The sequence below is a fragment of the Bos indicus x Bos taurus genome, chromosome 4 (assembly GCF_003369695.1).
Source record: "Bos indicus x Bos taurus breed Angus x Brahman F1 hybrid chromosome 4, Bos_hybrid_MaternalHap_v2.0, whole genome shotgun sequence".
NCBI lineage: Eukaryota > Metazoa > Chordata > Mammalia > Artiodactyla > Bovidae > Bos > Bos indicus x Bos taurus.
In genome coordinates, this window is record NC_040079.1 from 3,299,261 (window position 1) to 3,325,653 (window position 26,393).

Below are 26,393 nucleotides of genomic sequence, written 5' to 3' on the forward strand. Positions count from 1 at the left end.
ATGGCATCTGGTCCCATCACTTCATGGGAAATAGATGGGGAAACAGTGGAAACAGTGTCAGACTTTATTTTTTTGGGCTCCAAAATCACTGCAGATGGTGACTGCAGCCATGAAATTAAAAGATGCTTACTCCTTGGAAGGAAAGTTATGAGCAACCTAGACAGCATGTTAAAAAGCAGAGACATTACTTTGCCAACAAAGGTCTGTTTAGTCAAGGCTATGGTTTTTCCACTGGTCATGTGGAACCAACCAGTCCATTCTAAAGGAGATCAGTCCTGGGTGTTCTTTGGAAGGACTGATGCTGAAGCTGAAACTCCAATACTGTGGCCACCTTATGCGAAGAGTTGACTCATTGCAAAAGACTCTGATGCTGGGGGGCAGGAGGAGAAGGGGATGACAGAGGATGAGATGGCTGGATGGCATCACCAACTCGATAGACATGAGTTTGGGTAAACTCCGGGAGTTGGTGATGGACAGGGAGGCCTGGTGTGCTGTGATTCATGGGGTTGCAAAGAGTTGGACATGACTGAGCGACTGAACTGAACTGAACTGATTCTCATATTCCTCTCCCCATCTACATGGTAGTCTTGAAAACCAGCACCTTCATAATCAGAGTTGCCACTAAAATAATCAGCTTAAAAACTGCTGGGGGGGGCGGTGTGGCGCGAAGAACAGCTTTATAAAACCCTCCAAAAGCCCCATTCCCAGAAGACTGTCATTATTTCATCTGTCTGGCTGTTTCTTAGAAACCTGCCCTCGTAGTGTTTGCTTTTATTTGATCTCACTTAGCTTGCTCACTGCAAAAGTTTTTTCCCTTGGGGCATTTGTCAGAAACAATCAGTGACAACTGTTTAACACAGTAGCTGCCTGAGGTAATGATGCTAGCTGGAGGAATGAGAAGCTGACCAAAAAACCTAGAAGGAAAAGCTAGGGAGTGAGATGCCCAGGAGTGCCTTGAAACACTCTAACACACGGTTGGGGATCTAGAAGGCTGCTCTTATGTGCAGGACTATATGCATGCCTGGGAAGTATCTAAGGACGCCCTAAGCCTTCACCTTGGGCTGACCTTGAGACTGTGAGAAAGCAGGATTAAAGACTGTGACACGGCTGTAAATTGTCTGACTGAGTACTGAACGTGTGTCCTAAGCCCCGCCACACACACAGATATGTTAGTAAAAACTGGGAGATTTATTGTTCAAGTTTTTATGGAAATCTCTGTCCAATCATTACCTGAACACTAAGCTAATGTAGCAGAGACTTTAGTAGCCACGCATGAAAAGAATGCAGACTCCAGTGTATTAGTTCAGGAAAGTCATTAAATACAGGAATATCATAGATGACAAGAAATATCAATCAATAAGACCTGGGAAGAGGGGTAATTTGATTTCCAGAGTTGCCACACTATATTATTTAAAATGTCTATTATTTAACAAAAAAAATCATGAGACAAAGAAATAGGAAAATATGGCCCCTACACAGGGAAAAACAGCAGTTAATAAAAACTGTATTTGAGGAAGACTGGACATTAGAGACACTAAAAAAAAAAAATTAAAAGTAAACTGCTGAATTAGCCATTATAAATATGTTCAATGAACCAAAGGAAATCATGTCTGAAGAACTATAGAAAAAAATGAGAACTATGCGTCTCATCAAATAGGCAATATAAATAGACAGAAGTTATCTAAAATGAATCAAATAGAGACTCTGGAATTGAAAAGTACAAATAACTGAAATAGGAACATTCACTAGAAGGATGTAAAATAATATTTCATCTGACAGAATAAAGAAAGTGAACTTGATGATAATTGAGATTATTTAGTCTGGGGAACAAAAAAGAAAAAAGAATGTAGAAAAATCAACATTTCAGAAACTTGTGGGATATCATTAAGTGCTTCAATATACACAAAATGGGAGTCTACACGGAGATGTTGAAAGAGAAAGAGCAGAAATAATATTTGAAGAAACAACGGCAAAAAAAGGAGAGAAGAAAACCCTTTTCAGCTCATTCTGTGAGGCCACCAATACCTTGAAACAACAACGAAAAGAGACATCACAGGAAAATTACAGACCAATATCTCTGATGGACACATATTCGAAACCCTCAACAGATACTAGCCAGCCAAATCTAGCAACCTAAAGAGAAGTACACAGTGTGAGAAAGCGGAATTCACTCCCAAAATCCAAGGCTGGCTCAACACAGGAAATCGATGTAATGCAGCGTATGAGTAGAAAGAACAAAAACTGTCGTCACTGCAAGACGTACAGAAACCGTATCTGACAAAACCCATCACCCTTACATGACAGAAACACGGAACACACCAGGAACAAAAGGGAGCTTCCTCAGCCTCATAAAGAGCACCTCTGAAACACCTACGATAGGATCACAAGGATTGGTGAAGGGTTAGTAGCTCAGGGAAGACAGGGAAGGCCACTCTGACTCCTTCCATTTAACGCTGTACTGGAGGTGCTCGCCAGGGCAATGGGACAAGAAAAGGAATAAAAGTAAGCCAGGTTGGAGAAGAGGAGAGGCGTGTCTAACGGTGCCCAACAATGACCAAAATCCACGGATCTATATACTTTACAAAAGAGCAGTTCCAACAAATATCTTGTACAGCAATGCTCACAGCAGCATTATTCACAGTAGCCAACCAGCGGAAACCGCCACCTCTCCCATCATCCGGGAACGGATAAACAGAGGCGATATACACAGAATGGGATAACACTCAACCGTAAAAGGAATGAAGCTCTGACACAGGCCACAACACGGATGAGGCTTGAAAACATTATACTAAGGTGAATAAGCCAGATACGGAAGGACAGATACTGTTCAATTCCATAAGGCACCTAGAATAGTCCAAGAACAGAGAGTGGGAAGGAGATGGCCGGAGGCTGGGGGAGGGGAACAGGGGGTTAGCATTCTAATGGGGACAGAGTTTCTGTTTGGGATGATAAGTAAAAAGTGACGGCTGCACAAGATTTTGAACATACGTAATACCACTGAACTACACACCAAAAAACAGGTAAAATGGTAAACTTATGTGTACCTTGTTGTTGTTTAGTCACCAAGTCATACCCGACACTTTCGCAACCCCATGAACTGCAGCCCTCTGTCCCTGAGATTTTCCAGAGGAGAACACTGGAATGGGCTGCCACTTCCTTCTCCAGGGGATCTTCCCGACCCAGGGATTGAAGCCAGGTCTCCCACATTGGCAGGTGGATTCTTTACCACTGAACCATCTGGGAAGCCCTTTGTATATCTTACCACAATACGAAAGTATCTAATAAAACAACATTTTCAACAACAAACTTTTAAAAGTGCAAAAACACTGGGGATAAATTTCAAAATAAGAGTTTTTAAAAAATGAAAATTAGAGGGAAGGCTAATGACAAACAAACTGTACATGAACACTGTACTCAGATAATGGGGAAATTAGCTGCTCACTGGGGCACAGCTTAACAGTTCTGAAACTTCTACACATCATGCCGGGGTTGAACAAGTCAAGCAATGGGTGGTAGATGGTGGAAGTCAAATTTTTACTGTGAATAAGGGAAATGACAGAGAAGCAGCAAGGAGTAACTAGAACATTCCACACAGAGACCTCAATATGAACTCAGGTTAGCTTGATACAGATACAGATGGAGATGGCAGATGGATACACAGGAGAGACAAGGTATGTAGATGGATAGACAGACATGGATAGAAAGACAGGCTAGATACAGACAGACACGATAGGATAGACAGACAGATGGACAGGCACAGACAGCCAGGGTAGACATTAATAGACAGACATGACAGATGAACAGACATGTGGATACACACAGGTTAGTATACACACGTATATCTCCTCATATTGTCAGACGTCCTGGCACCAACGATCACGATCTTGTTTCTAACACCATTATTCAACGAAAGGAACCAGGCCTCCTTGGAGAAATTACTAATTCTAGGTCTGGGGAGGGAAAATACAAGTCTGGAGTATCTTGTAATATCAGACAGTAAGAAAGAAAGAAAAAAAGGAAGGAAGGAAGAAAGGAAAGGATATTGAAAGGGTACCCAATGGACAAAGCTGGAACTATTTGAGAAAAAAAAAAAAGGCAGTGTTGAACAATAACATAAAATATAAAACAAACCTGTGAGTTGATATTAATATAGACAAGTGATCCAGTAAGTAAATAAATGGCAGAGAATAGACAAATCTGTCATGCAGAAGAATTACAAAGAATTGATACAGATACTCTGCTCTCAACTGAGTAGGACATGGCCTTCCACTCCTATGAACAGTTACCTCCTTCCAAAACCTACAGTATGAAAAGAGGGGAAAAGGAAAAACTTCCCAGATGCCCAGCAAACACTGCCCCAGTCGGATGATCAAGAGTACCACCGACGGTCATCAGTCACGTTGGCAGCACGCGCTCTCGACATGACGTGGTGAGAACAGCATTTTTACTTCTTCTTCTGCTCAAAACCCTGTAACCCAGCCATGATGAAAAATCCAGAAACATTGCCATTTAAGAACACACTACAAGAGACTTGACAAGTATTCCTTGAAGTACCTAACTCTGACATTTAGACTTTTCAGATGCTATAATCCAGAATATGGTGAAAAGAATACACTCCTGGTATAAAAAAAATCCTCCAGCTCTAATCCAGCAAAGACAAAGTGGAACAGTTTCTCTGAGTTCAGTTCACCAAATATTCATGGTTCTTAATTCCCCAAACCAAAAGTCTCGTTCAATATGGTGATTTTGCATAGTTCCAGATACACATGTCCATGCCCCAGATAATGCATGATGGAGAATTTAAAACCACAAACTAGTTTCAAAAACTCATCTGATTTTTATCAATTTCCACAGCAAAAGAAGAAATTGATATTGTATATTTTCCATCTACTGCTTTGTCTTTCTAACCAAAAAGCTGCCTACATTTCTATCAGATAAACCTGGATATTTTTAGCGAAGAAAGCCTATTTTTAGAGGCAGTATTTAATTTTCATTCTCAGAAATATGGTAGTGAGGTTTCGGGTTGTAATGATCTGTTAGATAGGAAAGAAGGATGAGACAAGAGTAATATTTCACAAAAATTAGGTCCCATACATTGATCCTTTGACTTATCTATTCCTGGACTCATATCTCATCCAAATCACACCTAACCACGTTTTAGGAAATAATTATTGGGGCTCTTGGCTTTGGCATAAAGCAGTGTGATTGCTCAAATGATCATCTGTCACATCGCTAATATTATAAACGACAGGCTGCTAAATTTATACTCAAGGTAATGCTGTATATTAATGGGAGAATTAATAGGTCAGTGATCAAAAAATCATACACCCAGTTAACAAGCCAGATAGCATCTGTCTTCATGCTTATTTGCTACACGTGTGCAATGCATGTGTCTGTGGCACGATGATAAATCTCTTTAAATGCCAGCCTAACGATGGATTCTCTGGCTAGACTAAAAATAGCGCCAGTACTGTGACTGCCACACATGTCCTCAGCCACTGGAGGGCACTGCTTCATAAAATGCTTTAAACACTGGCTTTTAGAATTCTGATTAAAAAGAACAGTATAGTGAGAATGAAGGTATGTCTGAATTCATCAATGCTGGTAAGCTGCGACAGTTCAGAACAGAACAATTAATATGCTACTGTTCATGATATTTATCTGTGCTCATCTGGATCACTGGATTTTAATTCCAGTCCACCTGTAATTTGCTTTTCCGGTGGCTCAGACGGTAAAGAGTCTGCCTGCAGTGTGGGAGACCTGGGTCCTATCCCTAGGTTGGGAAGATCCCCTGGAGAAGGAAACGGCAACCCACTCCAGTATTCTTGCCTGGAGAATCCCATGGACGGAGGAGCCTGGTGGGCTACAGCCCATGGGGTCACAAAGAGTCAGACGCAACTGAGTGACCTCATTTCACTTCACTTCCACCTGTAAACTCAGCAAGTCTCAAAAATCTGCAAGCCTGTTTTCTTAGCCCCAAATTAGACGTCTGTGGAAACCTTTCATAACACATTTGGAATGTTTTCACGAAATACCTGATTCTGATCTTTAAATGCTGCTGCTGTGAGTCTCATGGGGTCCTTGAAATGCTCCTCTATCTAGAAGTTTTTGTTGCTGGATTTGACCAATTTAGCTGAAGTTGCGGAGAAGGCGATGGCACCCCACTCCAGTACTCTTGCCTGGAAAATCCCATGGACGGAGAAGCCTGGTAGGCTGCAGTCCATGAGGTCGCTAAGAGTCGGACACGACTGAGCGACTTCACTTTTCACCTTCATGCATTGGACAAGGCAATGGCAACCCACTCCAGTGTTCTTGCCTGGAGAATCCCAGGGAGGGGGGAGCCTGGTGGGCTGCCGACTATGGGGTCACACAGAGTCGCACACGACTGAAGCGACTTAGCAGCAGCAGCAGCTGAAGTTGAACAGTCACATCATCGTTGGTAACAGCCAAGGCCGTGCGTTCACTGAGTGCACTCAGGTGAGTGGTCTGCAAAACGGCCAGGACTCTACCGTTCTTCCCCGCTCCCCTTCCCCCACCACGGCCTCCTCCTGCCTTTTACGTGTAGAAAAACTGTAGTCGAACAGTAAGTTTAGACAGAGAAATGAGAAAATGCAGATGCAAAGGAGAGAGTCAAACAAGACCAAATAATAGCAGTCTAGTCAGTAAGCATGGGGTCGCTAAGAGTTGGGCACGACTGAGCGACTTCTGAGCGACTTCACTTTCACTTTTCCTTTCATGCATTGGAGAAGGAAATGGCAACCCACTCCAGTGTTCTTGCCTGGAGAATCCCAGGGGCAGGGGAGCCTAGTGGGCTGCTGTCTATGGGGTCACACAGAGTTGGACACAACTGAAGCGACTTAGCAGCAGCAGCAGTCAGTAAGCAAAGCCAAGGACCTTCAGCTCCTCCTCAAGAGCTGCAGATAATATTCTGAGACACCTCCTGTGAGCTACTGAAACCCCCACGAGGTGGGGGATGATACGTGATGAACGGGCTTCCCAAGTGGCGCTAGTGGTAAAGAACTGCCTGTCAATGCAGGAGACGTAAGAGATGCGGGTTTGATCCCTGGGTCGGGGAGGTCCCCTGGAGGAGGAAATGGAAACCCACTCCAGTATGCTTGCTGGAGAATCGCACAGACAGAGCTATAGTCCACAGGGTCACCAAGACTCAGACACTACTGAAGCAACACAGCATGTGCGTGTTGAAGGGACCGTAGGCATGACGTGAGCTGCCACAATTCCAAGAACCGGCCTTAAGGAAATGGGAAACAAACTGACCTGGAACTGAAGATCAACTGTCCTTAAAACAATCGAGATGATGATGGTCAGACCACTGATGACCGATTTCAAGATGACCGTCAGAGTTGCTTGTGCTTTTTCTACACGGGGCCCCCTCCTAGCCTCTAAAAGCGGTTGCTCACTGACTGTCAAGGGGTGGGGGGAGTCGGCCTTTGGACAGGTATCTTCTCTTTCCCCTCCAGCTGTTGGCAGCCAAAGTAAAGCAAACTTCTTCCACCAACCTGGTCTCTTTACTCTTGAGTGGTGAGCAGCCAGACCCCACCTTTGGTTACAGTTTTAGCTTGTCGCAAACAATCACCTGAGGAAAGGATTATTATGGGTACATTTAATAGATGAAGAAACAGATGATGAAAAAGCTTGGGGTACTGAGTATGGAGCCAGGGGTCTCCTGACTTCCGAGCAGGAACTCGCTCTGTCTTCCTGTGACGCGTGTTTCCTCATCATCACAGGTCCTGAAGGTGCTTGGTGAGCGTCTGCTGAATAAACACATAAATGCTTCCCTGGTGGCTCAGACTGTAAAGAATCCGCCTGCAACGCAGGAGACACAGGAGATGCAGGTTTGATCCCTGGGTCAGGAAGATCCCCTGGAGGAGGAAATGGCAACCCAGCCCAGAATTTCTGCCTGGAGGATCTCATGGACAGAGGAGCCTGGCGGGCTATAGTCCAGAGAGTCTCAGTCGTGACTCACCATGCATGTGTGTAAGGGAGACACACGAAGGATACACGTGGAACCTCGCCTGCTTGGCTGAGGCAGTGCTACAGTTACAGGCAGTGTTGCATTAAGAAAGTTACTTTTAGCTCCCCAACGGATTCTCAGTCTTCCCTGTTGGAGGAGAAATAGAGGAAGCAAGGATAAATGACATTCCCAGGGGGTCTGGAGTCACACCGAGGTGGGATGAGCCATGGTAACAGCCCTTCTGCGGCCGACCAAGCAGAAACCTCAAAAGACAGGTTCAGGTTTCCTGTCGTGAGCCCTGAAGCCTCAGAGACTCTCACAACTGAAAAGACTCTAACGAAAACGTTACATAGCCTGTGCCTCGGCGTGCCCATTGGTGTTTTTCCCCTCTCCTGCTGCAAAGGTGGAGTCCTCAACTGTGGTCCTGACGCCATGGTTCCCAAGCTCAGCCAGCCTTGAGCACCGCCAACTGCTCCCAGAATGACACCCCAGGTCCTGAGTGCCCTGGGTAGGGCCTTCCATGCTCAGAGCACACCCTGTGTGCAAGAGTGAAGCCCTGCCCTTTCCCCACTCGGGGCTTCGCTGAGTCACGCAGGGGGTGACCTGGACACAGCTCCTCCTCCCTCCACCCAAGCCTTTGTCTGGAGCATCCTTCTCTCCTCTCTGCCTACTTCCCCCCATCTCTCACTCAAGCTCCAGTCCAAATGCAAAATCACCCCAAATCTTCTGTAGTCCTAAGGTGCTCCGAGCCCCTTTCCCGAGTCACTCTCTGGCACTGGGCCTGCACTGGGGTCACGCCTGCGCTCACACCAGGGCACACTCAGGGTCCAGAATACCCCAGAGGGAAGACTGTGCCCTCATGTGGGACATCAGGCACAGAACCTTTTACCAAGGAGTTCGGCCTATTTAAGTACCTCTGAGTTTATTGTTAGTTTGTCTTCTTAAGTAACATGACCTTCAGAATGAATCCCACAGCCCTCGCTGCTGGGGGACGGGGGGTGTGGTTACAATGAGATTCATGGGAAGTGTCTCTGGAGGACACCCCTGCGGCATATGGCATGAGGGCAGACGGCATTTGCATTATATTTTGCTTAGTTTTTGGTCTGTTTTTACTATTTCGTACGTTTCAAGCTTGGAGAGTCAAAAAGGGTCAGGATGCTATGGGTGTGTGGTTTTCCATCGTTGGAAGAAAGACCCCAAGGGGCACAGTCTGGGAAGAGGCCGGCTCCATCTCTGGACCCCCATCCAGCTGTCTTCCACTGCGGGCAGAAGTGTTCCTTTTCCCAAACCTTATTTACGGGGTGGGGCAAGGGGCAGAAAGCACTGTTCCCACGAAGGCTGTTACAGCTTAGGAAAGCCCTGAGTGAGAGAGGGTGCGTCTACAGCTGGGTTACCCTCGCCTGCGATTCTGGGGCGATGAGGCAGTTACCACCCACAGGACGGGTGTCCTCGGGGGCTCTCGAGTCCAGCTTGTGCTCCTGGGGAAGCTCCTGACGGGTGTCTTTGCCTCCAGATTCCTGCCCTTCCAGCACCATCTACATCCTATTTCAGGGCGCTCACAGTCAGCTCGGCTTGCCCTCAGCAGAATCTCCCGAGGATGGTATTTCTGGGAGTCACAAGACAGAATTCAGTCTCCTGACCTGACACTCAATATAATGCACCTGGGTCCCCAAATCAACTCAGACAGTTTATCTCCCTCGATTCCGATTCCTCCGTACAGAAACGGTGCCAGGTGGGATTCTGTTTGAAGACAAAATTTACATAACAAAAGTCACCAATGTAACCATTTTAGTCTACAATTCAGTGCTTTGGGGGCATATTCACGCAGCTGTTCAGCTGTCACCACTGTCTAAACCCAGAACATTTTCATCCCATTGGTGAGAAGACTGTCTGCACCTAAGCCACTGAAGACTGTGCTTCTGCTGAATCCCTCCTGTCCCTCTGGAGTCTGGGATTTGGGGCCATGCTGGGCACCTGACCCAGGTCTCGTGTGACCAGCCTGGACAGAGCCCGGGGGCTCGAGTCTCTAAAGGGGTTGCTCAGTTCAATCAGTTCAGTCCCTCAGCCGTGTCTGACTCTTTGAGACCCCATGGACTGCAGCACTCGGCTTCCCTGTCCATAACCAGCTCCCAGAGTGAACGCAAACTCATGTCCATTGAGTCGGTGATGCCATCGAGCCATCTCATCCTCTGTCATCCCCTTCTCCTCCTGCCCGCAATCTTTCCCAGCGTCAGGGTCTTTTCAAATGAGTCAACTCTTCATATCAGGTGGCCAAAGGATTAGAGTTTCAGCTTCAGCATCAGTCCTTCCAATGAACACCCAGGACTGATTTCCTTTAGGATGGACTGGTTGGTTCTCCTTGAAGTCCAAGGGACTCTCAAGAGTCTTCTCCAACACCACAGTTCAAAAGCATCAATGCTTCAGCGCTCAGCTTTCTTTATAGTCCAACTCTCACATCCATACATGACTACTGGAAAAACCATAGCTTTGACTAGACGGACCTTTGTTGGCAAAGTAATGTCTCTGCTTTTTAATACTCTGTCTAGGTTGGACATTTCTTCCAAGGAGCAAGTGTCTTTTGATTTCATGGCTGCAATCACCATCTGCAGTGATTTTGGAGCCCAGAAAAATAAAATCTGCCACTGTTTCCACTATTTCCCCGTCTATTTGCCATGAAGTTATGGGAAGTTATGCCATGAATTTATGCCATGATGTTAGTTTTCTGAATGTTTCACTTTCATCAAGAGGCTCTTTAGTTCTTCTGGGATGTGATATTTCACCCATGTTGCCAGTCTGTTTTGGGGGAATTAAACGTTCCCTGAGTGACCCCACTGGGTGAGGACTCTTGGAAGCTGGGGTCCCCTGCACTTGGCCCCACCTGCCTTTCCCCTCTGGTGACTTTGCTTTGCATCCTGTTGACGTCATAGCTGTAATTTTTAACTCTAGGCTCAGTCCTAGGAGCCCTCCTGGAGGATCACCAAACCCTGGGGTGATCTTGGGGTCCTCAGATACACATATTAATACATTTGCAGATGGAAAGCTATGGTATATGAGACATCTTTCAAAATAGGTGAGGGATTCACCTAGGATCCACTTTGCTTCCTCGTCTCTACTACAGTGATCTCAGTCTTATCTGGGATTCATTATGTCCAGTTAAAAATACTCCCCTCCTATGAGGGGTGGTGAAGGGGTGGACTGGGAGTTTGGGATTAAGAGATGCAAACTGTTAACATGGAGAAACAGTAAGGTCCTACTGTGCAGCACAGGGAACTATATTCAGTATCCTGTGATAAACCCTAATGGAAAAGAAAGTGAAAAAGAATACATACATATGCATAACTGAATCACTGCTGTACAGCAGAAATCAACACATTATAAATCAACTATACTTCAATAAAATTTTAAAAAGTACTCCCCTCCTGCACGTCCATGCAAGAAGACAGGGCAGTCACACCGCCAAGTTCAGGGCAGAAGGCCGCTGCGAATTTTGTAAAGTGCTTTGTTGTTGGTGTCTAGTCGCTAAGTCGTGTCCAACTCTTTCATGACCCCATGGACTGTAGCCCACCAGGCTCCTCCGTCCGTGGGGTTCTCCAGGCAAGAATACTGGAGTGGGTAGCCATTTCCTTCTCCAGGGGATCTTTCCAACCCAGGGATCAAACACGGGTCTCCTGCTTGGCACACAGATTCTTTACCACTGAGCCACCAGGGAAGCCCTGTAAAGTGGTTACCTTCCAACAGACTTAACCACCTGCTTTTCTTTTTTAAAGCCTCTGAAGATATCAGCCACATGTCACAGATGGCATAGTAGCGACTTACAATAGTGGTTCTCAAAGCGGGTGAGCAGGGGTGACTCTGCCCCCAGAGGCAGGTCTGGAGGCATTTTTGGCCTCCCGGCTGCAGGTGGGGAGCTGCTGGCGTCCGGTGGATGGAGGCTAGGCATGCAGCGGAATACCCTACAGCACGAGGGACGGCCCCACCCCGAGAATCACCTGGCACCAAGGCTGAGACGCCCTGCTCCGAAAGAAGCCGGGGCTCTCGAAGACACAGGGACACAGCCACACATCATCCACCTCTGGAGTCCTACTGTGTGAGGGCAAGGAGTCAGCAGGTTAGGCCACTCAGTTGGGATTCTTTTACCTTCAGCTGAAATCAGTGATTCACTCTCCTTTATTCTTTCTGAGTTCTCAACTCTTCCTGACCTGGAAAGTTTTCAGGGGGCTCTGTTCTGACATTGTATCTCATGGAGTCACTTGTCAGTTCTGAGTTTTTCTGCAACTCTGTGTAGAGAGACTGACACTATTCTCTGCCAGCTTCCGTTTCACGTCTTTCTCTGACCTCAGGATGCACCTTCTGTTTCTCTTGTTACCATGAGAGACACAATGCACCCATGCCCCATTGCCCTGCTGAGCAGAAAGACAGTGTAACCTCAAGGGACCGGCTCGCTGGTTGACCGTGTGACCTCAAGGGGCGGACCGGCTGGTTTCCAGTGTAAAATAAGACAGGGGCGTGTCCGGTGGTCAGGGGTGATCTAAGGAGATAAGTCATGAAAGGAAAAAAGCCCCCATAAGCCTAATCCCAGGAGATGTAAATTGCTGACAGTTTGTTTTACTCACTTCCAGATTTTTCCCTCTTAAGTATTTGTAGGAAATGTAGAGGCTTTTTGAGAAAAATGGACATACTTTATGTGTTTTTTTCTTCCTTTTTTCGGTTCAATGCCATATTGCACATGTCTCTCTGTGGGTGATGATCTTACGTAGACAGTTCTACTTCCCTTCCTGTTCTGAGGATGGAACTCCTGACCTGTCCTTCCTTGCTCAACCCCGGGTTACAAAGTCCCTCAGCAGATCCAGCTCAGACTAGGAGATGTGCCACCTGGACAGGGCATCCTAGAGTTCTTAGCTGTTTAATCTGTAAAAGGAGAGGCTGGGCTCCAAGGGCATGAAGGAGGGTTCTTCTACGGGACCTCAGGCTTTGAGCTCGAGAAAGACCCCGAGGGAGGGACCTAGCTTCCCCTTCACCCCGGGCGCCCAGACAGTGCCTGACACACAGTAGGTCCTGACACACAGTAGGTCCTCGGCACACCGTTGGTTGAGTGAACGAATGCCCGAATGCGGCTTCCTTGAAGATGGGGGACACGTTTTCTTCCCCAATCATTCAGGCTGAGCAATAAAAACAGATGCCACATTCTTCAGCTCTTACCATGGAAGAGCGAGCTACATGGGACACGGAAGGAGTATCTGGGGCAGGTTTCTCGTCTTTGATGTGACATGGAGGCAGACTCCTAATCTCCTCCCAGCTGGCCCCCCGAGTTCCTCCTGACCAGCAGCACTGCCTGCATGCTGATGACAGCTCAGGTCTAGGGGACCCTCCCCGCTTCCTGTGGGAAAGGCCCCACTACAAAGAGTATAACCGAGTCCAAGCTCCCTGCCTGCTGTGGACACAAGGGAGCCTGACTCTCCTCCTTGTCTCTCCACATGTGAGTCTCCGTCTCAGCGCTCGGGGAACATTTCCCAGTAGAAATGCTGGAAATGATGGGATAAATGGATGATACCTGGTAATGGGATATTCTCATCTAGTAAAAACCTTAAATCTCTGGGCTCCCAGATGCCCCTTTTGGGTCAAGTTAATTATATTAAGTGAATCCTCAAAGCTTTAATGTTCATAACATCTTCATGCTTCTTTTCAGAAATTAATTCATTCCTTCTAGACAGGAAATTTGCAGGCTCAGGCTCTGAGAAAAAGGATTATATTTAATGCATTTAAGAGGTCCGCTTACATCTGTATTTCTCCTGAAATAAGCTGTTTGCCAGTGTTTGTTCTAGAGAGAGGAAAAAAAAATCTTAAAATACAGTATGGCCACGTCATTAAAAATTAAGATATACACTATTTGTGAAATCCTCAAATCTTAAGAGATTCTTTCTTATGAAAATGCAAGACTCTGCTCCATGAACTGGCTCTTACAAGCACGTGCTCTGGCTTGGGTATTCCCTGTTGTTGCGTTATGGTGGAGGAGGTGGGGGAGGTGTGCTTGACTCGGCAGGAATTTACTTGATGTTCATTAACCAGGGCCCACAGATGTCAGCCCCGGTGACCCCTTGCTGAATGCACCGCCGGCCCCATCCTCAGTGACCTGCTCTCCCCTCCTGCTCCCCGCGCCCAGGAACACACCCAGCACCACCCCTGTCAGATTCTGAGCTTATTAAGTTGGCTGGGGGCAGCCACCCTCCTGTCCCCGTGTACCCTGTGAAGGATTCTGAATGCAGAAAGTGATTTATAAAAGCATACACATTCTCCATCCTTTTCCTAGCCTACCCCTACGCTCTGCCCTCTGACCCAGGCAGTGAAACAGGGCTGACGTCACCCCCAGCGGCCACCGCGGTCCCTCCGCTCGAGGACCAGGCTGCAGAGAGGCCTCTGTGGCCTGACCCCTCCCACACTTTACCCCTCAGCTCCCACCAGTCCAGACAGTGTTCTCAGATCAGCTCTCCACACAAATATCTCTTTTCATATCCCTTTCGTTCCTGCAATATTAACAAAACTCCCTCCTCTCAGCTATATGCTAGTAAGCATTTTTACTTGACAAAGTCCTAGTAATGCTCAGATGTTCCTTGGGTCCAAATGCCACCCTAAGGGACTCTCTCAACTCCCATGGTAAGAAGTTTCTGTGTTCTATGTCCTTTCTACAAACCTCACTCCATTCTGTCTTGGGAAGCAATTGTGGTTCCTTATGTCACTTAACTATTTCTCTCAATGTTCCCTGATCTGCCTGAGAGCAGAACTTGTCATTGTTTGTTTAGCTGCCAAGTCATGTCTGATTCTTTTGCAACCCCCTGGACTGTAGCCCACCAGGCTCCTCTGTCCATGGGATTCTCCAGGCAAGAATGCTGCAGTGGGGTACTATTTTCTCCTCCAGGAGATCTTTTCGCCCTAGGGATCAAACCCGCATCTCCTGCATTGCAGGTGGATTCTTTACCATCTGAGCCACCAGGATTAGGTCATTATTTTTCTCCATACCACGAATGAATGAATGAAGTGAAATCAATTGATCTGGAGGAAGCAGAATGATGGGAACCACAAGGCCTGAGTATCCACTGGGGGCATCGTCCAGCCTCCATGGCCTGACTCCTCACACTGATGGTAGCAGCGAGTCTGTCGGATGGAGCTCCTTGTCTCAGGCACACTCTGCGGCTTCTTGGAGACACCAGCAGCTCCGTATCAGAGGGGACCTGAGGATGCCAGGTGGTGTTTGAGGCTCACCGTGTCTCTCCCTGGCACAGAAAACAACTCCTTGCTTGTATGTATATAAAGACACTTAGTAATCACTGTGTGACCCACATGCAATTCCAGAAATGGGATTTTTTGCCCCGAATTCGCTTAAAAATTAAAAATCATTATAATAGTTCAAGAAAGGCAATTTAGTGTAAGTGAACTACTCCGGACATTTTTATTTCTTAAAACTAGTAAGATTGTACATCATCAAGTAGCGTTTTCATTTACGTAAGATGACTGCTACAGACTGTAACTATCTTAATCTCTTTAGTAGTGTTAGTCGCTCAGTCGTGTCCGACTCTTTGTGACCCCGTGGACTGTAGCCCACCAGGCTCCTCTGTCCATGGGATTCTCCAGGCAAGAATACTGGGGTGGGTAGCCAGCCATCCCCTCCTCCAGGGGATTTTCCTGACATGGATTGAACCCGAGTCTCCTATGTCTCCTGCTTGACAGGCGGGTTCTTTACCACTGGCTCCACCTGAGAGGCCCAAATGATGCTCACCGAACTGTGATCATTTCAGTCTCACCTTCCCTGGTGGCTCGGATGGTAAAGAATCTGCCTACAGTGCAGGAGACCTGAGTTTGATCCCTGGGTTGGGAAGATGCTCCGTGGAGGAGGGCATGGCAACCCACTCCAGTGTTCTTGCCCGGGAAATCCCATGGACAGAGGAGCCTGGTAGGTTAGTCCATGGGGTCGCAAAGAGTTGGACGTGACTGAGCAACTAACACTAACAAAGTGTCACGGGTACCAAGACACCATGAAAGCGTGAGAAATTCCTGAAACTGAGCCTCAGAAACATCTGGTTCTACTCCAGATGTTGGCTCTGTGGTAAAGAATCCACTTGCCAATGACGGGGTTTTGATCCCCAGGTTGGGAACATCCCCCGGAGAAGGGAATGGCAATCCACTCCAGCATTCTTGCCTGGAGTATTCCATGGACAGAGGAGCCTGGTGGGCGACAGTCCGTGGGGTCGCAGAGTGGGACACGACTGAGTGACTGGGCACACACTTACACACTACCTCAGATGTGGCCCCAGGCACAACAGCCCTGGGGGTTGCTGTTCTCAGATGGGGTTGCTGTTCTCAGATGGGACAGCTTCTCTGTAAGATCCCATATTAAACTGCAGTGATTGCTCCCACGAACCCCGGCCATAAAAGAAACACTGCTCCAGGTGACCTGCAAATTGGGGTTACTGGGCCTTGGTGAGCAGACAGACAGGAAGCTGTGTGGATTCTAACTAGCTGCTGGAAGGCCGTTTTCTGACCTTAGGCCATTTCTTAAGGGACAGTCTGCACCGAGGGTCGCTCCTATGAGGGTTTCAGAGCTGGTCTTCTGACAAAGCCTCCGATGTAGAAGGAAAGGGGGCAATGACAACAAGATCCCCGTCCTGCTTGGAGGACCAGCTCCCTGTGGCGAGGTGTAGGGTCCACATCGAAGGTTTTGGAAAGAGATGAACCTGCAGTCACCTCCTTTGCTGTGACAACTGGCCGTTCAACTGAAAGATGATTCATTAACCTCTCTGAGGCCCAGTTTTCTCATATGTAAAATGGAAATATCACCAGCCACAAAGAGTTGCTGTGGACATCACGGGAGCTAAGGCACACGTGACACCTGGGCAGCGTCTGCCAGATGCACCGGGTGGAAGAGAGGGACAAGCCCGAGAGTGAGGGCAGAGGTGGAGGCCAGGAGGAGGCCCCCTCCGGACGCCTTGCTCCGCAGAGCACATTCCTTGGGAATTCCTACAAAATCATCTCATCTTTCCCGTTATTTCCCTTCTTGTGGTCATCGCTGGGCTCTTACATTGCCACCTGAGATTTGCACTGACCTCCTCCCAATCTTTTCTGGAACAAAACGCTGTGAATTCATTTATTTCACTCTACGCATTCATTTAACTAACACTTCCTGGGCACCACACGAGGTGCAGGGGAGATACAGCCCTGATAATCAAGCAAATAAAAATAACTGATGCTTCATTAGTTAACATTTACACCGTGTCTTATGTTCCACACACAAGGGACAAACCACACCTGCTGTCTCTTTATGACCCCGAGTCATCTAACTAACCGGAGCTCCAGGCATCGGGCAGACACTTCATAACATTGATAAAGTGGATGGCGATGCTTTAAGCATGCTGCTTTTTTTTTTAATGGGGTATAGTTGTTACAACACCATGTCAGTTTCTGCTGTACAGAAAAGTGAATCAGCTATACCAATACGTACATCAGCCATGTATCCCCTCTTTTTCAGATTTCCTTTCCATTTAGGTCACCACAGAGCACTGAGCAGAGCTCCCTGGGTTCTCCTTAGTCACCTACTTCATACAAACTCTCAATAGTGTGTGTATGTCAACCGCAGTCCCCCAATCCATCCCACGCCTCCGCGGTATCCGTACGTTTGTTCTCTAAGTCTGTGTCTATTTCTACTTAGCAGATAAGTTCATCTAAGCCATTTTCTTTCTAGATTGGCTCTGTGGTATGAGCCAATAATATAATTGGCTCTCATATATGTGGTACCTATATGCATTAATATACAATATTTGCTTTCCATGGCTACCTACTCCAGTATTCTTGCCTGGAGAATCCTATGGACTGAGGAACCTGGTGGGCTATGGTCCATAGGGTTGCAAATAGTTGGACAGGACTGAAACAACTTAGCACACACATATGTAAGCCGGTCTCTAGGTCCATCCACGTCTCTGCAAACGGCAGTTTTGTCCCACTGTATGGCTGAGTAACAGCCAAGGATGCTGCCTTATCTGTTTACATTGCTTCATGATCCCTGGAGACTTAGTCTCTGTTGGGTGCTATGATGGAGTCCTTGAGCTAGTACAGTTGGGAATAAATCACTTCCAGAGATTAAGTTACTACCCGGAAGGAAAGCCGTGAAAAGACATAGATTAGCAGAAGATCTGCTAAGACCATGAACAAGCAGAGAAAGGAAGCTTGCTGTATTTTGCTTTGGAGCCCCAAGTTGCAACCCCCTTGCCTATGACTGGGGCATTCCACAGTACCTGGAATAAATATCGAACGGTCAGCGGTGTTACTTTAAAACTTAAGTGCTCATATAAAAATTAGAGAATGACCTTGCTCCCTGGTCCTATTCATTTTCCCTGTTCATCAAGTAGATGAGGCAGGTGGAGGGAAAAGGGGAAAGCGGAGGACTCCTTGTTCTTTCTCTACACTGGGAAGAGGGAGGAGGGTTCAGGATGGGGAACACATGTATACCTGTGGCAGATTCATTTTGATATATGGGAAAACCAATACAATATTGTACAGTTAAATAAAATAAAATTAAAAATAAATAAAAATTAAAAAAAAAAGAATGTAAAAATCTCTGGGGATCCTGGTACTAAGACTTGAGTTAGAAGTTTGACTATAACTTGAAACACTAACATGAGGATCATCCAGATTGCTTCATGGCAACAGATTCCTCCAGTCTTTCCCACTGCCATGGCAGGTACCAACAGTGTGACATTTTTTGTTTTTCTCTGTCAAATAAAATCTTATCCCAAGAAGAGGGATAAGTTCAATGTCAAAAATAAATAAATAAATAAACTGTCGAGCGCTGATTCAAAGGAGGGAGGAGTCAAAGATTCTGAGTGAATCTGAAGCTTTAACAGCAGAGGAAGATGATGTGAAGAGTAAAGGAGACCATGTGTTTGCCTGAGAGTCAAGCTGAAATGGAAAGCTCCTTTTAGCCTTTAATACATTGCATCCCCTCTTAGGCACTTAAGGACTTACTCCAGCCCTGTCCATGCGGTTCGGGCATCAGGCAGAAAGGCTTTTACTAGCTTACAGAAGAGCTCGGAGAGGCACTGATGCTGTCATTGTTTCCCATGTCCATTAGCTGATGAACGAGCAGACTCTAATTTGCAATCCATTTGTTTGTTCAGCCTGACTTATTTGGGGCTCTTAATGCCAAATTAAGTTTTAAAAACCCAATAATTTGGTTTAAGGATGAACACCAACCTAGGCATTTTGTCTTTAGTAAAAACCTATTTTCCTATGAGGAGTCACGGAGAAGAAAGTTGGAAAAGAAAACATCCCACGAAAGGCTGGTATTCATATTACATTATATTGACATTTACCCCCCAGATTTCACAAAAAAGGTGCCTTCTCATGAGCTGGCCACGGCATCTCCTCTGCACGTAGTTTGTATTTACTCACAGGAAGGTTGCCTGGGTCTCACTTCCGAGGCAATTTGAACAAGGTACCAAAGGGCTAAAACGACTTCTAAGAAGTACTTCTGATCTCCGGCTATCGCTCTACAATCCACGGGGCCAGAGGGGAGACTGGGACAGCGAATGGCAGGGTCTGTATACACTTGCCCTTTAAAAATTCCTGATGTGGGACTTATCAACCCCCAAGTAGACAGCCTGGACTCCCTGCATATTTGCCAGTAAACTGCCAGATTAAAAACAAAACTCTGTCCTAAAAATAATCATCCAGCAACACTATTCTTATGAGGTTTACCTGTTTGTTTTGTAGGCATTTGCCTGTGCAGATCACAGCTATCTTAAGGCAAGTATCTGGTGCCAAGAGGTGCTTGAGCTCAGGCTGAGAAGCCAACAGAGAAAAGAAGTCCAACGGCAAAAGGAAGCAAATTACCTGGTGGAGGAAGCAGGGCTCACAGGCCGCCTGGCCGCCCCGTGGGGCCTGGGGCGGGGCGTGTGGACTGCTGACCACCCCCCCGCCCCAACCCCTTACCTAATACCTGGCACTTCTGCTGTGACTCTCAGGCTCACACGAGACCAGCAGCGAGAGGTGAGGGTGTTTGAACTTAGGGAACACACTGGAGCTTCACAGACACGTCCAGACTCCCACTGTCCATAAGGATTCAGTGCCCTCGCATTTAACGAACACCCTTTCCACTGAATTCGGGGCACGTTCTCAGAAGGCATTTTCAGTGTTCAGTCAGACAGAACCCTTAAAAAGACCAGCTCTGTCACGTGTACGCTGTGTGGCCCAGGACAAGTGACCGGACCTCTCTGGTCCCAGGAAGCTTTACCTGCCACCCTGGCGTTACTAGGAAGCATTCTGCTACTGTGTAATTTCTGAGGTTTGTTCTACTTTCCTCATATATTTGGAGGGGATGAAAGCCCCATCCAAGGATCTCATCTGGGCAAAACTAACAAAGCGAAGTCGCTTGGCTGTTCCTTGCTTTGTAAAGGGCAGGGGTCCCAGAAATGTGTCTTTTCTTTGGAAAAAAACTCCTTAGTTTGACTTTCTAGCTGTTGCTGAGAAAGGCTGCCTGGCACCCAAGGCAGGACCTCGGAAAGGAGGGTGCCTAGCAAGCTAGAGTCTTCTGCATAATGACCCTGAGTAAACGAGTTGTTTGGTGTTTCCTCTGGAAGAGGAGACTGTGCAGGAGCCCAGGATGCTCAGAGAACTAAAGGGCCTGAACACGGAAGAAACCCCATGACCCAAGAGACGGCCTTGCCGGGAGCGATGGTCTGAACATGGAAGAGAAGCCTATGACCCAGGAGACAGCCCCGCCGGGAGCGATGGTCTGAACATGGAAGAGAAGCCTATGGCCCAAGAGACGGCCCCACCGGGAGCGATGGGGGTCAGTCTGAGAAGAAGCCAGAAAATGAAGCCACTGAAAAGGCCCCCGAACTGCTCATAGGACCCGAGTTCACCTACATGCTTCTGGGTGACCCCATGCAGCTGGAAGACTTCCCGTGGAGCTGGTGACACCCCATGGCCCCTCATGGGGTGGCTTTGAGTGACTCGTGGAAACAGAGCATATTAAGGACTTAGCACATTTTGCATGTAATTAATAAATGACAAGGACAGAAATTATGTCGTCATTGTTGTTCAGTCGCTAAGTCGAGTCTGACTCTTTGCAACCCCATGGACTGCAACACGCCCTTCCCTGCCCTTCACCATTTCCTGGAATTTGCTGAGACTCATGTCTATTGAGTCGGTGATGCCATCTAACCATCTCATCCTCTGTCACCCCTTCTCCCCCTGCCCTCAATCTTTCCCAGCAACATAAGCGAGGTGAACAAATCTAGAATCAGGAGCCTCTTTACCATCTATTAGATTCTCCCTATTAAAGCAGGAAAATAGAAACACCTACGTCATTATCATCATACACATACATGTGATTTCTTTCAATGGCAAGAGTTACCACAGATAAAGAACCTGGTTATCATTCCATCAACCAGAAATTCATTTACCCAGAGTCCTGGGCCATGAATGCTTGACTTGCCCAACTGCTAAGTCATCATTCAGTCAAGTCATATTCACAGAAACTCTGTCACATGCCAGACACTCTGCTCCATGAGGGAAACAGGACAACCACAACAACACACTCACAGCCCCAAGAAGCGTGCTTTCCAGGGTGAGGCAGCGCTTGCGCTGAGTCACTCAGTCGTGCCCGACTCTTTGCGATCCCGTGGACTGTGGCCCACCAGGCTCCTCTGTCCTTGGAGACTTTCCAGACAAGGATACTGGAGTGGGCTGCCATGCCCTCCTCCAGGGGAATCTTCCTGACCCAGGACTCGAGCCCAAGGTAAGGCAGAGATGGAAGCAAACAGCTGAATGCAAATTAGAGGCACCGTGGGGCCCAGGGTTGAAGGGCCACTGGAGAGTACACTCAGTCATGGACCAGATCAACTGATTCACTCCTCTGGAGAGTACACTCAGTCATGGACCAGATCAACTGATTCACTCCACTGGAGAGTACACTCAGTCACGGACGAGATCAACTGATTCATTTTATATTAATTAAGAAGGTGATCAATGTTTGAAAAGATGTCAATGATAATTAATTAGCCTCTAGTAGACTGATGAGGGTAAGGACTTGGGATAATTTAATTGAGACAATAAATGATAACGTCAGTGCTGGTATGAGGGTCACTGCATTTCAAGGATGTAGAATTGCTAATTAATAGAACTTTCCGGTTTGCTTTAAAAAGACCATTCTAGACTCAGAGGAATATCACCCCTGGGTTCAACAGCTGCAGTAAAGTGGGGCTTACGGAACTTCACAGGTCGCTTAATTTGCATGAAAGTAAAATAAAACAAGGCTGGTTAGTCCCGGTTTGTGGGCCATGGGACTTGACATCCCACTACCAGGCAGACCACCCGCCCTGCACCCTGGTCTGGTTTACAGGCGGGCCTTCAGCGGTGACACGTGGTACCTCAGGGCATGCCCTGAGTGCTGGGGGTGGGGGGAGATGTTCAGGAGAAGCCCCCTAGTCAGGCCTGGAGCCCTGGAACAGCCACAGAACATTCTGAAAACTGTCTTTCCACCTCACTGAGGATGCAACATAACACGTAACTCTCACTTGAGATCTCTTTTCTCAAGATAAAAATGTGCATGCCTGTGTATGTGTGTGTGTGTGTGTGCACGTGCACGCGTGTGTGTTTTCATATATCCAAATAAAGCCTGTCTCTCTGTGATGCAAAGAAACAAAGTTGAAATAGGATTTCACTCTTTGCTTCTGCCAAGGGTCTTCATTCAATTCAACGAAACAGAGGCTGGATCTAAATTTCCCAGGGAAGAAGCACTTGCCAACTGAAAAGTGAGGAAAAGATTAAGAAGGTGCCTCTCTCTGCTGGCACCGTGTTGGCCTGCCTAAGCCTGAAGAGATGCAACTCCTCAAAGCAGGAATTACTACCAGCAGAAGGGCCCCCCTCAGACAGAGGACCAAACGCAATGAGCGTGATGTCCACATAGCATTCAGGGCCTCCAAAGGGAGGAGCCAGGCTTGTTCCCCTCTCTGCCCCAATCACTCCTTTAGCTGCTAGTGAAGCAGGTCCAGCCTTGCAGATGGGGACCCCAAGACTGGGGACCCTAAGACGATAATCCAGGTGATGCTCGGATGGAACTCTGAGTTCAGCAAAGAACAACTGCTTCTCCTTGGGAAAAGCCAGAGATAATTTATTTTGGATCAAGCCATAAAGAGTGAATGAGGACTTCTGAAGCACAGAAGTATTGAATAAAAGCACTTTCATATGCACAGAGACAGAGAAAAACAGAGAAAAAAACTAAGTTATTGAATGTAGCTATTGTTCTCATTCATTGCTATTATTGCTTCTACTGCCCTGGGCACTGACTGCTGCGGCCTTTGGAATGCTTCCTGCAGGTATTCATAACTCCAAAGGACAGTAGGCAGATAATCATTTTAGCTCTCACACTGGAAGTGTGGGCGTTGCATTAAGAAGAAGGCAGGACGATGCAGACGGGGGGCTGCTGAAAGCACCTCAGTCTGAGGATACATCCGGGAGCACTGGTGGGAACAAGCTTCACTGCGCTGAGACAGTCTGCGGCATAGCTGGCCTCACGCCAGACAACTGGGTTTCTCTTCCCCTGAGCAAGGGGAGATCTCGAAAACTGTTCAGTAATTGGGGTTTTACCCAAACGTGTACTCTAATCGTATTTCATCTGTTTCTCATGGGCTTTAATCAGGCAGTGATGCTCTTCAACGTGCATTCTATGTAATGACTTCAAACGATAACTATATACTTCTCTCCTCTAGTACCGAGCCATGAAAGAACATTTTCACTTTTTGAGACCTGACCTCTCTGGGCATTCCTCTGCAGTGACTGCTGGCTGACGGGTACAGGTGGCACCAAACAATCCTTAGGGGAACTTTTTGACTCTGCAATTCTAAAGACTTAATAGTTTCAATTGAAAAATGTAGCTTTTGAAAAGCAGCGGAAATACCCAAACCTTTATAAACTGGAATCCCTCCTTCATCCCCCCCACCCCCTGAGCTTTAGAAAAAGAAATGCATCTGGTCTTTCAGAATAACAATAGAGAAGAGGAGAAAGTAAATATGGAAATCAGGCTGCTTTGAGCTTTGTGAACTATCTCAATTTTATCTTCTAAAACATATACTTTCCCAGGATCAACCAGCCAGCTGATATTTCCCGACATTCAAAGGAAGTAATTTTCTCCAATTTTACAGTCTCTCTCATATCGCATCTGAGAGACAGGGAGGGCTCTTCCCTCACGGCGCCTGGATGAATGGAAATGAGAAACAACAAACAGCGGAGGGGCTCCGGAGCCAGCAGCCGCCTCGGGCTTTCGCCATGTTCCACTCAAGTCCAGAGAGCGGGCGGACTGGGAGGCCAGGCCTTGCCTGGAGCTGGCAGACAAGCCGATCTAGCCCCGGCAGCAGTTTCTGCCAACTAGCCCTGGGCCCGGCTGCGTCCTGAAGACGCTGGGCAGGGAGGGCGGGTCCCCTGACGGGTGTGGGTGCCTCGGCTTGCTCAGGCCACAGGCTGCAGGCTCGTCAGCTGGTTGCCAAGGTTCAGCCCAGGCTGCCTTCCTAAGAGGGAATCTGCAACAGCAAATATGCTTCCTGAGAAGGTGTGTCATCCAGGAGTCCCTCGGGGTGCTGTGGCTTCAGGCTACCTGTGCAGAGCGGCCGACCCCACAAATACAGAGGGAGACTGTTTTCCTGTTGCTGGCAAGTGTGATGAACAGAAAGACAAAGCTGTCTGCGTCACCGACTCAATGGCCATGAATTTGAGCAAACTCCGGGAAACAGTGGGGGACAGGGGAGCCTGGTGTGCTACAGTCCACGGGGTCGCAAAGGGTCGGACACGACTTAATGACTGGATAGCAGCAGCAGATACAAATATCACCCCCTGTTTTGGGAATTAGCCTTCCCCCCATTACAGTCTGAAACAGGGTTAGTAACCTCAGATATGCAGATGACACAACCCTGTGGCAGAAAGTGGAGAAGAACTAAAGAGCCTCTTGATGAAAGTGAAAGAGGAGAGTGAAAAAGTTGGCTTAAAACTCAACATTCAGAAAACAAGATCGTGGCATCCAGTCCCATCACTTCATGGCAAACAGATGGGGAAACAATGGAAACAGTGACAGACTTTATGTTTTTTTGAGGGGGGCTCCAAAATCACTGCGGATGGTGACTGCAGCCTTGAAATTAAAAGACCCTTTCTCCTTGGAAGACAGCTATGACAAACCTAGGCATATTAAAAAGCAGAGACATTACTTTAGCAACAAAGGTCCATCTAGTCAAAGCTATGGTTTTTCCAGTGGTCATGTATGGATCTGAGAGTTCGACTATAAAGAAAGCTGAGCGCCAAAGAATTGATGCTTTTGAACAGTGGTGTTGGAGAAGACTCTTGAGAGTCCCTTGGACTGCAAGGAGATCCAACCAGTTAATCCTAAAGGAAATCAGTCCTGAATATTCATTGGATGGACTGTTGCTGAAGCTGAAACTCCGATACTTTGGCTACCTGATGTGAAGAACTGACTCATTGGAAAAGACCCTGAAGTTGGGAAAGATTGAAGGCGGGAGGAGAAGGGGACGACAGAGGATGAGATGGTTGGATGGCATCACTGACTCGATGGACATGAGTTTGAGCAAGCTCTGGGAGTTGGTGATGGACAGGGAGGCCTAGTGTGCTGTAGTCCATGGGGTTGCAAAGAGTCGAACACGACTGAGTGACTGAACTGAACTGAACTGAACTGATCTGCCACATAAAGCAGTCTGATGAAGGGCAACGAAACCCAACCCATTGTATGAGAGACTTGCAGTAAATGTACTCCTGGGGCACGTGTGGGTATTCGGCCGCCGGGGGGCCGTTTCTCACCTCTGTGCCCTCCACCTGCCATCGCAAGGCGGCCGAGCACCACCTCTTTGGCACCCTCTTCTCCCAGGTCTTCTCTGATGCCGCCTCCTTGGGCCCCTTCTGCCCGGGAGAGCGTGAGCAGCTCCCACGTGATGTGCACTTCCCACGTCTCCACGTGGCTCCCACTCCTCACGGAGCTCCAAGCCCTGTTCTCAGCACTTAAAGCACATTCCACAGAGTTCTCTCTCATCAGCTTCTGCTCTGCACTCATCTAACCACAGGAGCTGACTCCAGCCAGGCAGAGATTGCGCTCGCTAACCAAGGCCCACCTCGAGGCATCCCGTGCCTATCTTCCCACCCCCACGTCTGCGCACCAGAACATCTTATTCATGCACGGTTCACCGTGGCTTTTGACATCTGTCACTCTGTCTCCACTCACAGCTGAAACTTCCACTCTCTGCAGACTGACTGAATTAAATCACCTTATATTCATTGGAAGGACTGATGCTGAAGCTGAAACTCCAGTATTTTGGTCACCTGATTCGAAGAGCTGACTCATTGGAAAAGACCTTGATGCTGGGAAAGATTGAAGGCG

At 47.4% G+C, this 26,393-nt stretch overlaps 1 protein-coding gene across 4 annotated transcripts in view; it reads right to left on the bottom strand.

Annotated features, from left to right (window-relative positions):
- DPP6 (dipeptidyl peptidase like 6) overlaps positions 1 to 26,393 on the bottom strand; it is a 1,064,355-nt gene that overhangs the window by 310,050 nt on the left and 727,912 nt on the right. The gene's annotated exons all lie outside the window — the stretch shown is intronic.